Genomic DNA, 11,617 nt, shown 5'->3' with positions numbered 1-11,617 from the left:
GTGCAGGTGACAACTTCTGGGGGCTGTTCCCTATAGATTGATGTTCGGCATTTTCAGGATGGTGGAAAGCAGACTCTACCAGCTGAATTCACAGGAAGAAGGCAGATGGGTAGCAGGGACATCTGGGACACTCTGAAGACGTCATCAGTGACAGGTCCCACGTGAATGATCTGGAACTACAGAGTGAAGTCCTCATCAAGGAAACTGAGGCTCAGAGCTGCCCAGGGCTAGCCAGTGTGGAGCTGGGACCCTGTCGTGTATGTGGAGCCCAGCTCTAGGCGGGAGCAGTGGCCCTGCTCAGTATTGTTAGAGTCAAAGGCAGCACGATACGTTTCCATACCTTCATCCCGTGCCCTTTGAGGCAGCATCCATGTGTTCGGCCCTGGTGGATCTCAGAGAGGAAGTTACTCCACCTCTCAGATGTTTTGTGAGGGAGCGTTGTCTCTGGTCTTTCCCATGAAGTTTAACAACTCCATCTGATTAATTACTAGAACGGAACCCAGAATTGAAAACATCTTAGACTCCAAACGTGTGTTTGCTCTGAACGTAGTTTAAATCTTTATTCCCCTCCAGAATTAGAAACCCCATTACCAGCGCTTGCTCTGCTGTAAAGGGCTAATTGCTGCCTCTCATTAGTTAGCGAGAGGCCCGTGGCTGTGTTTTAGCCTCCTAGTGTACTAGAAGAGAGCAGTCAATCAGAAAATGAGGCTTGGGTGATAAAGGTAGGCTGGAAGGCTGGGACAATATCCCGGAGTTGGGGACATCGGGGTGTGGGGATGATATCACAGCCTTGGAGAAAACAGGGTACCCAGCTCTCTTCATCTGTGGACACCTGTGGAGGCTCCTTGTACCCTATGTTCTGATTATCCTTTCCCTGAGGACACCTGCAGGCTTCCATGAGCAAAAGCTGGAGGGTTGTCTCAACTACTAGGAGGAGGCAGCCTTACTCCTGCCAGGGGTCCCTACAAACCCAGAGCACGGCTCCTCTGGACCTGGAAGGGTGTCTAGGGAAGAGGCTCTGTTATCTGCTCTCTCAGGTAAAGCTCCAGGCTGAACTAAAGCCTCTCTTTCCCCACTTTGTCCCGAGACCTGGGGCTGATTTTATTTATGCTGCCCCAGTTCACGGTAGCCATACGATCAGAGCCTCTATTCTCTTGGCAGCGCCATTGTGCAGGGCTGGGCTGTCAGCTGGGCCTGCTTGGAGGAGACTCTGTCTCAGTGGTCCTACCCTGATTGGCTGTGGGATGGGGAGGGCATAGAAGTTGAGGGGGCACTACAGGGCAGGGAGGAGGCCTGGGGCCTGAGCTACGAGATTGCCCTGGGCTTGAAGCTGGCCATTCCCCATATGCCACTGCATTAGGAGGCCTGAGCTCAGCCTGAAGAACACAGAGTGGGCAATTATACTTCCTGGGATACAGCAGCCTGGGGTCACTCTGAGGGACAATGACAAGACACTGGATTTTACTGGCTTGTTAGGCTACCTGTGTGAATGGATCCTATTCTCCCACAGAAGCCTGGCTCCCACACCCCCAAAGTACCTGGGGGGCACTTCAACATTTTCTTTATGACTCATGAATTCAGTCCCATTGCTCTGAGCTGGCTCTGGCCTGAGGTCTAATCGCCCCAAAGGTCACTTTGCTTCAGGGAGACTTCGTGCTTGCTGTGTTCCTACAAGGACACTCAATGGACATGGCAGTTCACTAGGAGGATGTTTGCGGTCTCAGGTTGTCATGACAACAGAAGTAGAGGCAGTCTCAGTGGGGACAGGGTCAGCCAGAAGAGCTTTCCCCATCTGCCATCCTGAACTCCAGCTTGGAGAAGGTTTCCTGCTCAGCTCAGCCGAGCAGCCCTGGCCAGGAAGGCCAGGGAACAGGAGAGCCATGTAGGGGACCTTTTGCTGATGACCCATGTGGAAATGCCCCTTCTGAGACCCAGGTAGGTAGAAATTGCTCTCGTCTCCTGCTATCCATCAAGGAAACACTAAAATGATTTTTATTTATTGTGTATATGTGTGTGTCTGTGCACGTGGGTGCGTGACAGCATGAGTGGGGAGTTCAGAGGACAGCTATCAGGACTCGGTCCTCTGCTATGTCGGTTCTGGGGACTGAACTTGGGTCGTCAGCCTGGGTGGCAAGCACCTTCATCTGCTGAACCATCTCACTGGCCCTCATGCAGTAGAACTTTCTGTAGTAGTTTCGGGTTCTGCAGCTCAGTGATTGAGGCTGAGAAGCCCACATGAGGTTCACTGAGGTCTGGGCTTTGCGACCGGTACAAGAGCAAGAACTGCCTATTCCCCCATCACTGTTTTAAACCCGACGAGTGCCAGAGGGCCATTCCCCCACAGCACAGCCACGGCCCTCTTCCCCATTCCTCTGTGAATCAGGGGACCATCAGTTGCTGATGTGGATCCTGGTGACAGGGTATGTGTTGATGCTCAGTGTGGGAGACTGACCTCAGCATTTGCATATGTAATCCTTCATCTCGTCCCAGGAACCCCCTCAGACTCCCATCATCCTTCGCCCTCCTACAGAGGGGAGCAAAGAGAACTGGACTGTGACTCAGGCTTTGGGAGCAGACCCTGCAGCATGGTGGTGCATGCAGTCCCTTTAGGACTGACATCCATGGCAAGCCCAGGCCCAGGCTCCAGGTTGGTGTTGTTTGTTGTTTACCACGGCTTGCCCTGTGGCTATAATCACTATGCGAACTCACTGGATGTTTTGTGGAGTGTGGGCACTGCCTAGCCACCTTCCGGGCACTTGAGACTCAGAGGGCAGCACCCATGCCCTGTTGTGGATGGCTGCTGCTTTTGATGGGGACCTAGAGGGTGGCTTGCAGTTTTGGGATAGAGTAAGGGAAAGAATGGGCATGGTTATGAGAAAGGTGAGCACTTGGCAAGGACGAAGTGGTGCTTTGCCTAGCAACGGGAGTGCTGGAAGGTGACAAGGCGATTCTTTCCCATGGGTCCCTAGGGGGAGCTTCCTCCAGTATGGAAGCCTCAGCCCCATTCTTTCTTGCAACTGGGCCCTTGGCCTCCTTCCCATTCTGAGAACTGTGACTTTTGCTCTTAGTGAGGTCACAGCTGCGGGGGTCTAATGTCTCATCCAGCAAACCGCCTCATTCAATAGCTGGAGCTAGAAATAGACCCGGCTAAGCCCACCCCTGCCCACATTGGAGCCTGGTTCCTGCCTCCCCTTCCCATTTGTGGATGGAGCTAGAAAAAGACCTGGGTGACCCCACAAAGCCACACATTGCAGCTGGCTGACCTTTATCCCCGCACCCTCCTAAGTGGAAATCCCAGCTTTGGAGAGGCTGCTCCGTACACAAGGAAGCCTTGTGTGGCTCTCTCCACGCCTTTCATGTTGCAATCTTCCTCTGCTCCTGACAGTCCAGCTATGGTTTCCTTCTTTCCACTGACCCCTGATCTCTTCTATCAGGGAAGATGGGAGGGGGATCCACCAGCCCTGCTGCCCCTCCCTCTCTCCCCCTTTCATTCCTTCTCTCCCTTATTTTCTCCCTGCCTCCCTCCTTCCTTCTCAGACAGAAGACGCAAAGCTGCCATAGGAAAGCACAGGCAAGTGAAGCCAGGTACTATCTTAAGAGAGCAAGCTGGACGCTCGTGTGATGTGTCACATGGCTAGGGAGACTGGGCATGCGCACAGCATTGGCCTACACTCCACGTGCATGTGGAGAGTATGTGTCCACACAAGCACTCTCATGCGTGTGTCCATGTGTACGGCTCAGAGCTCTGACTCTACCTGGAGTCTGAAGGGCACCTGGATGTGCTTTCCGGGATCTGGGAAGATGTCTCAACAGCAGCATCCCAGGAGCTGCGTGTCCGGCACCCCTGGCACCAAGGACAGACCCTTGTGTGCTCAGAAGCAACTAGGGTGCTCTGTCACCGAGTAAAGCCTGCCAGCGTTCAGCCAGTGAGAGACTCACACAAGGGGCTCTACCTAGCAGCAAGTAGGGATGCCTTCTTGGGGGCTCTTCCATCTGGGAGTCAGTCATCTCTGTCCCAGACAGGGTTGTTCAGGAAGGAGGATTCTAGCCTATATGGCACAAAGCTTTGCCACTGACTCTTCCTCCTCTGGGGACAAAAAAGGACCCAGTGTCCACATTCCCTGAGGACACAGCACCACTGTGGAACAGATTCTGACCCTGGGCTGGACCACATTGGTGCTCTCTGAGGTTCTAGGCACTGCGGGGTACAATCCCACACAGAGATGCAGATGTCTGTGTGCCAGTCTGCATCTTTGTCCCTCCTTGGAAAGGAGTCCCTGGGCTGTGGACCTGTTGTATCATGTCCTATTCCGTTACATGGTTTCTAAGGCGGGAGTCAGCTGTCCTTTCTGGTACTCACCTGTTGTGTGCAAGTTTGTTTTTGTTATTGTTTATTTTGTCTTGTTTGTTTGTTGGGGTGCCCTTGTTCAGTGCAACTGATTTCAAGAAAGGAATGAGGCAAAGCCCCAGGAGCCAGCAAGTCACACCCCTTAATCAGCATGTTCCAGCCCATGCTCTTGGCATTGGCTAAGGGATGGCCATGTGACCTAAGTGTCCAGTTAGAATCTGTCCTGGCTTTCTTCCTGGAGCCCGGGGGAAGGAAGAGTCTTGGCTGGCACGTGGTGCCAGCTGGATGCGGATCTTGCTGGAGTGTGTCCAGGCTGACTGAGGACTTGGGAAAGACGAACGTGTTTCAGTTTCTTTTCAAATTGGAAGAAAAATGAGCTCTTAGGCCGAAAGAAGCGTTTTTAAAATATAACGTTGATTCCTGTTCGCACCAGCCACAAGCTGTAATTCGAAAACTTGTTTTATGGACGATGAGCTCACGAAGGCGCTTGCGGACCTCGGGGCCCATGGAAGCCACAGTGCAGTTGTATCCAGTCTTCCACTCTCAGTGGGGCCGGCCTGTCCGCACTGGCGGAGATGTGAACAGAGACATCGTGGGTGAGACAGGGCCCGTGTGCGCAACAGCGCAGGCATGCTTACAGCCACGTACAGCGCACTGCAGCCTCCTGGTCTCATCGCGGAAATCAGCTGCCCGTTGCACAGATAGGGAAACTGTGGCCCAGAGAGGTTAAGCCCAAGTCAAAAGCACACAGCCGGTCAGCACAGAGGAATTGGTGTGGTCCTAGTTCTGTCTGGTGAGCAGTTTCCTGTCTGAGGGCGGGGATACACGGGGATCCAGCCTCAAGGTGTTTGCCCTTCTCAAAGAGATTCAGGGAATAGACATGAGGGCAGGCAGGGAGGCGCCTATGCTGCACGGACCACGGCCTCTATAAAGGTCTAGTCTGTGTGTCTTTCTCCACAGCAGGGGAGTCAGGGCTCCGGACTGAGTGGCTTAGTGATGTTTGATGCTAGCTTCCTGTAGAAGAATCAGACCAGTCACAGGCAGAGAGGTGTGACTTCTTCGGGATTTGTAAAATGCAGCAGGTAGATAGGAAAAGTCCCTTTAAATAGTGTGTGTGTGTGTGTGTGTGTGTGTGTGTGTCTGCATGCGCACGCACAAGCACCTGTGGGTACCGATAGGATATATAGATGTAGACATTTAATTTCTGCTAACGTCATCGCCACAGGCCTCTCTGTCAAGGAAGTAGCAGATCAGATCCCAAAATGAGCAATTAGAGCGATTGCTTTTTGAGTGAAGAGCTTCTGGCAAAGTAATTTAATTAAAAGTGTCATAACTCAAGACCTGGGCAGCAGGCAGAGGGTGGGGGTGGGTAGTTCTTTTCAGTGCAGAGGGAACAAGGAGGAGTAGAACCTTAGTAATATAAATTCTAGGTCGAGTGCAGAAGGAATATGGTCCGTGGTGCAAATAGCTCCCATGGCTCACCCCAGTGTTATTCAGTAGTGTGTGTCCCAGGACCTTGAGGGCCACAACTGGAACATTGAACAGGGATTGCTGTGCAGAGACAAGATAAGGAACACGCGACAGAGGTCTAGGTGGAGAGTGCTGAGGTAGTCGGGCCTGAAGGGCATCGGAACCAGAGAACAGGGGAACTGGCCATCTCTAGGGTCAGGGACACTCCGAGAGGAGGAAAGATGACTTACTGCTGGATATGGATTGGCAGAGGGCTCTTTCTACTGGGATCTGGAATCAGAAGGCCCTAGTTGAGATGATGGATCTGCAGAGGGTTCTGCTGGCATGATGGATCTGCAGAGGGTTCTGATAGGGTAATGGATCATAGGAAGGTTCTGCTGGCATGATGGATCTGCAGAGGGTTCTGCTGGGGCAATGGATCATAGGAAGGTTCTGCTGGCATGATGGATCTGCAGAGGGTTCTGCTGGGGCAATGGATCATAGGAAGGTTCTGCTGGCATGATGGATCTGCAGAGGGTTCTGCTGGCATGATGGATTAGAAGGGGACTCCCCTGGGATGACGGATCAGGAGAGAGTTCTGCTGGGATGATGAATCAAGAGAGGATACTTCTGGGATGATGATCAACGTAAAATTGTGCTGGGATGATGGAACAGAATGGAGCTCTGTTCGGATGCTGTATCAGAAAAGGTCTCCTGTTGAGATCCAGGGCTATACAAGGCCTGCTGGGGTAGTAGGTGAGAAAATGGCCTTTCTTCAATGCCATGTTAGAAAAGGTTTCTGTTGAGATGAAGAATATGGCGCTCTCATTATCTTATCAGTTTAGCCAGCTGCTAGCCTGAGGTGGCCTGGGCTGCAGACTCGAGCCACAAAGTCTCAGGCACATGCTCCTTGCTCCTTCAAGCACACCTGACTGTGGGGTAGGATTCTAGGGCATTCTGCTTGAGCTGCCCCATCTTTGACTCCAGTTCCTGCTCAGGAGCAGAACACAAATTGGGTTTCAGATGCATTAATGGCATGCTAACCCCGCTAAAAGTGATGAAAGTTGGATTCAGTTCCCTAGTGAGTTTCTCTGATGAGTAGCCCTCTAATCCTGACTTTGTTCACTGATACTGAGGTTATTTCTGCAGGCTGAGTGACAGCTGCAACTGTCTGGCTTCTTTGTGGAGGATGTTCCCTGAACAGACATTCTGTTCTCTCCAAACACCCACAGACTACATCCAGATCAAACCTATCATGTCCTGTGGGGAATCACCTAAAGGTTCTGCAGGAAGAAATTCTCCAAGCAAAACCTCCTTATCATGCATGTTCCAGAGATAGCTCAGTGAGTATAGGCATTTGCCATCAAACTGGATGACCGGAGTTTGATCCCTGGGACCCATATGATAAAAGGAGAGAATCGACTATCACAAGTCATCCTCTGACCCCCTGCTCTGTGCACACACATAGACATAATACAATAAATAGCTAACTAGATATAAAAACAACACCCTAAAACAAGCAAAGGAGAGATGGACAGAGAAATCTGTGGTTAAGAGCACTTGCTGCTTTTCCAGAGCTCAGTTCCCAGCACCCACATTGGGTTGCTCACAACCACCTATAACTCTAGCTCCCCGGGGTCTCACATCCTCTTTTGGCCTTTGCCACATGTATGTGCATGCATGCACATGTGCACACACATATGTATAATTAAATACATCTTAAAACCTCCATACCAACTGTGGTAGGAGGTTGTCTTGATGAAGTTTCTTGGGTATGATGGCGCACACCTGTAATCCCAGCATTTGGAAGGTAGAGGCAGGAGGGTTAGAAGTTCAAAACAATTCTAGGCTGCAGGAGATCCTGTCTGAGACAAACAAGCAAAAACCAAACAACCAAGAAACGAACAAACAAAAAAGTTCTTGCTGGGTGAGGTGGTGCACCACTGTCATACCTTTAATCCCAGCACTCGGGGAGGCAGAGACAGGCAATTTAAGGCTGGCCTGACTCCATAGCAAGTTCCAGGCCAGCTAGAGCAACACAGTGAGGCCCTGTCTCAATATATGCATGGTTCAGCACTGGCAATCCCAGCTCTGTACAAAGCAAACAATGAAGACAAGTTAGACACTTGAAGAAGCATCCAAAATGAGGCTTAAAGAATCAACAAATTACAAGCAATATTCTATTTCCATAGAAACAACCCAGAAATTAGAGCAAAGCAGTAAACATTGGATATGAAGTATTTGTTTAATCCTAAACAATAATAAATGTTTTAAACTGCTTTTCCCAGGATTATTTAACATGATCACATGGCACAAAGCAGCTATCTCTAATGTCTTTTTACTTCTATGTCATTTTTTCCATTTGACTCATTTCTGCAAAATGAGGATGGAATAATGAAATTAAAAAAATACAATGAGCCCCTGCCTTCCCCTCTAAAACCCCATAGCTCATATGACTGACAAGGAATAAAGACTCTGGGTCCTGGTAGCATTTTTATTTAGAAAAAAATGCATCTTGAATATGAATTCAGGTGATGTCCCACTCGCTGTGGCACTGCCAATCACAGCCTGCGTTTATTAGTCTAGGCTGATGATCTTTGCGAACAGCATGTAGTTGCCAGGCTCTCCAGCTGTAGTCTCCATTACTCAGTGCTAGAAATGAAATCAAAAGGTCATGACGCGTGGACATAGAAAAAAGCACAGTGGTAATGCCCCCAAAGCCTTCTGGGAAATGGGAAATGAGAAATGAAATGACTCAGCGGGTAAACGTGCCTATCATTGAGTTTGACTACCTGAGTTCAAGTCCCTGGGACCCACATAGGGGCAGGGAGGGGAGAATGGATCCCTGCAAGGTAGTCTCTGATCTGCAGGAGCCCAACACCCTCAAGCATGCAAAAGTAATAAATAAAAGCATAATGAAAAATTAACAAGCAAATAAATGCCAACCACAAAAGCCACTGATAGTGGGTGATGTCGGAAAACCCTGGATGCTCTGTGAAGGCTAACCTGCATCTCCAAGACCAGAACCTACTCCCAACTGCCATGATGAAACAGTGACTCACCTCCCACCACTGCTGGCGACACTCATGGATGATGAAGAAGAAAACAAGCAAGGGGAAGAAGGAGGTACTTTTCGAGGTCGGGATGCCCTTCCCAAGGACTTCTCTGAGCCAACGTGGTCCTGATGCTGGTGTTGGGTGGCAACAATGTGCACAGTAAGATCTGATGCTTGCTACCAGACACAAAACGAGTGCATAGCTGTAGCACTGGGTATGACCCAGTGTTAACGTTACTTCCCCGAGGCACCCTTACCCAATGTGAATGGATAAGTCACTGCGATGTGGAGTTAATCTCATTGTTTGCATTCCACAGTTTATTTAAATCCATCATGCTTGCCCTTGGTCTATTTAATATCCACAAAATCATAGCTTCTCAGAACTGGATGGAATCTTAGATAACGGCTAATCTTACTTCAACTGGCTTATGACATGTCTGAACATAAAATATACACACTCTCTACCCTGTCTCTTTATTAGATAGAAAAAGTACCCCAGGGATTCTATTGAGGTCAGCTGCTCCATGGACACACTCCAGAGTCAATTGGAGTTTAATGCCAACTGGCAAGTTTGAGATGACAGCCAGGGATAATTTGCTGATGGGAGAAATTGTTTTGAAAAGCTGTGGGCTTATGCATGGGGACTCACACAATGTGTAGTGTCTTCCCTTGTGGCACCTTGGCACACACATAAGTTTTCAGCTGCACAATTGTGCCAGTCCTGGAGTTGAAGGAGAATTCGGGAAGCCCAGCTTAGCCCTGCTGTCAGTTCTTCTAACCTTCCCCACCCAGGGGATCCGTGGGAAAGGATAGAAATACTAGGGAAAGTTCCAGGAGAATGATCAAAGATGAAACAAACAAAAACCTAAGCCAGAGACACCATTACCCACAGTGCAGGTTCACAGAAAAATCTCAGGAGACTCACAGAAAAATGTCAAAGCCTCCGCTGCATTTGCAAAGTCCCTGTGCGTTGTACCTGGCCCTCTATCATGGTCCCTGTGTACCATGACTGGTACTGCATCCTGGTCCCTGTGTACCAGGCCTGGCACTCCATATTAGTTCCTGTGTACCATGCCTGGCATGCCTGGCACTCCTTCTTAGTCCCTGTGCATGCAACATGCCTGGCACTCCATTCTGGTCCCTGTGTACCATGCCTGGCACTCTATCTTTGCCAGCGAGTCCAGTGCCCAGGAAAAGACATTAAACTTTGAACATGAGTAGTATGGTTAGGTTTTCAAGGTTGCTGAGCAGGGTTTCCCACTGGAGTGTGCAATGTCCTCCACCTGAGCTGCAGGGCAACTGAGTCTCCCAGGAGTTCAATGGCAGCTCATTTTTGTGCACAGTCCTAGATTCCCGAATCATTTCTATGAGGGAACTGTGAAGGGCTTGGAGCTTTGCACTTTGCATGTGTTTGATACAAAATGAAGGAAGAAAATTACAGCTGAATGAGGAGAAATGGTGCCTGCTTTGGGGAACCCATTGCAGTCCATGCTAGAGTCCCTCTGCACAGCACATTCCAGAAACCTCGTAAGAAGGTACACAGGTGCCAGGACCCCTGGTAGATCCGCCTGGCATCACTGTCCTTTAGCCATGTGGGCACCTCTGAGGCCATGGGACCCAGCTATACTGTAACTGCCTCTTACCCTATCTCTCTTCATTATTTCTTGAAGATTCCAGGCTCAGAAACAAGGTGTGCTCCTCATCACCCACAGGATGTTCTTATCTTATACCTCTCCCAGCTACAGTAGGGAAGTTTTAATCTTTGAAAACAAGGCAGGAGGCTGGGGAGATGGTCCAGTGGGTAAAGTACTTGCTGCACAGAGTGAGGACCCGAGTTCAATGCCTCAGCACGCATATAAAAAATCCAGGGATGATGGTGCACACCAGTGACCATAGCTTTGGAGGTTGCAGGGACAGGAGGTTCCCGGGTCTCACTGACCAACCAGTTTAGCTGAATTGCTGAGCTCCTCCTACCAGGTGGCTGGGTAGGGATAGGGGTTGCGGTGGAGGGTGGAGGGTGTGGGAAACACCTGAACATGTGTCCTGGAATGGCTGGATTTGGCTTCAGGACTTTCTGTCAGGCATGTGTGATGAACACTATGGAAACATCATAGGCCTTTCTGTTGGATTCTTCGTGAGGACCCTTTATGGGGGGAGCTGATGAGGGGGTGGGATGGACTTCCCCTGTGTCCAGTGTAGCTTGCAGAGCCTGATGGAGGCCCTCAGGCGAGCCACCTCGTCTGGCTCCTTAGGGACCGTCGACGGCACAGTACCCGTATCATGCTCTGAGACCGAAACCTCTGGACCAGCTCTCCTGCATGTGTGCTGCTTTGTTTTCTGCATTTTGAATTGATGGTGAAGAGCTAGAAAATCCCACATAAGAATCAGGATTTTTCAGCTTCTCTTGGGATCCCCAACAACCTTCCACTCGTGTTTATCTTCCTTGGTGATGGCAGGTGGCTGAGTCCTTCATAACCCTCTGGTAGTGAAGCCTACTTCAGCATCACTGTCGCCGTGGAAACTGCATCCTGGCATTTACCTCTCCCGATCTCCCCATGGCCCAGATCCTGTGAAATCCTGGCTGCTCCTCCTCCAAGGGCTCTTCAGCATCACCATTGCTATGGAAACTGCATCTTGGTGTTTACCTCTCTCATGCTGGTCCCCCTGGTTCAGACTCTGGACACTGGAAAGCAGCTGTGTTGATCGAACCTGATTGGTTGGTGTCTGTGCCCTGAGTTCGGAACCATTTTGAGCATCACCTTGAC

At 50.1% G+C, this 11,617-nt stretch overlaps 1 long non-coding RNA gene across 1 annotated transcript; it reads left to right on the top strand.

Moving 5' to 3' along the window:
- Positions 1–1,678: 1,678 nt before the first annotated feature.
- LOC121134017 lies at positions 1,679–9,314 on the top strand. Its single transcript, XR_005871019.1, has 3 exons — positions 1,679–1,935; positions 2,491–2,647; positions 6,947–9,314. It is a non-coding gene; the product is annotated as an uncharacterized LOC121134017 (long non-coding RNA).
- Positions 9,315–11,617: the final 2,303 nt, after the last annotated feature.

The sequence above is a fragment of the Mesocricetus auratus genome, unplaced genomic scaffold, assembly GCF_017639785.1.
Source record: "Mesocricetus auratus isolate SY011 unplaced genomic scaffold, BCM_Maur_2.0 Super-Scaffold_100025, whole genome shotgun sequence".
NCBI lineage: Eukaryota > Metazoa > Chordata > Mammalia > Rodentia > Cricetidae > Mesocricetus > Mesocricetus auratus.
This window is presented reverse-complemented; position numbering and strand designations above follow the sequence as displayed.